Here is an 801-nt window from a genome sequence, read left to right on the forward strand (position 1 = left end):
GGGAACTTTCGGGATAGCATTTGAAATGTAAATAAAGAAAATAATAATAATAAAAAATAAAGATAAGATTTGTTTAATGAAAAAAATAAATGTAGATGAAAAATTTCACCCATAACAGGATAAAAATCCCAGATAATATTTATCTACCTGAAAAATAAAATTTGTAGTGTTAAAAATTACATACACAGACTGTAATGGCTTGCAAGGAGCAGAGCCAAAGTAAAAGGTAGCAAATGTTTCATTAAAATAAACCCTTGGCTATGGATTTCAAAGTGTTTGATGATACATTAAAGAAAGAAAGAAAGAAAGAAAGAAAGAAAGAAAGAAAGAAAGAAAGAAAGAAAGAAAGAAAGAAAGAAAGAAAGAAAGACTTTTCAGTTTGCTTATGTTGTTTTTAAGAACTGGTTCTCAACTAAGGCCTGGTTAGTTCTTCCTGTCATTCTAACACTTTGGAGGATGAGGAAGTAGGATCTTGAGTTCAAGGACAGCCTCAGTTCCACAGCAAGTCTGAGAACAGCCTGAGCAACAGGAACCCCTGCCTTTTAATAAATCACTAAAAACGGAAAGGAGAAGAAAAAATAGTTCCCTAAAAAAGTTGGCTTATTACTCTCTTTGCTGAAAGCTCATATCCTAAATTAGCAAATAATTATAGTAATAAGGATAATGATGATAATAACAGCTGTCCTCATATTCCCAAGATGAAAAGAACATCTGATTTGAGCCTGGGAGAAGCAGCAGGGAGGGTTGGACTCTCAGCCCACTTCTGCCACAGGCGGTAGAAGCCACTTTCTTGGTGACTTA

This window comes from Mus pahari, chromosome 7, assembly GCF_900095145.1.
Source record: "Mus pahari chromosome 7, PAHARI_EIJ_v1.1, whole genome shotgun sequence".
NCBI lineage: Eukaryota > Metazoa > Chordata > Mammalia > Rodentia > Muridae > Mus > Mus pahari.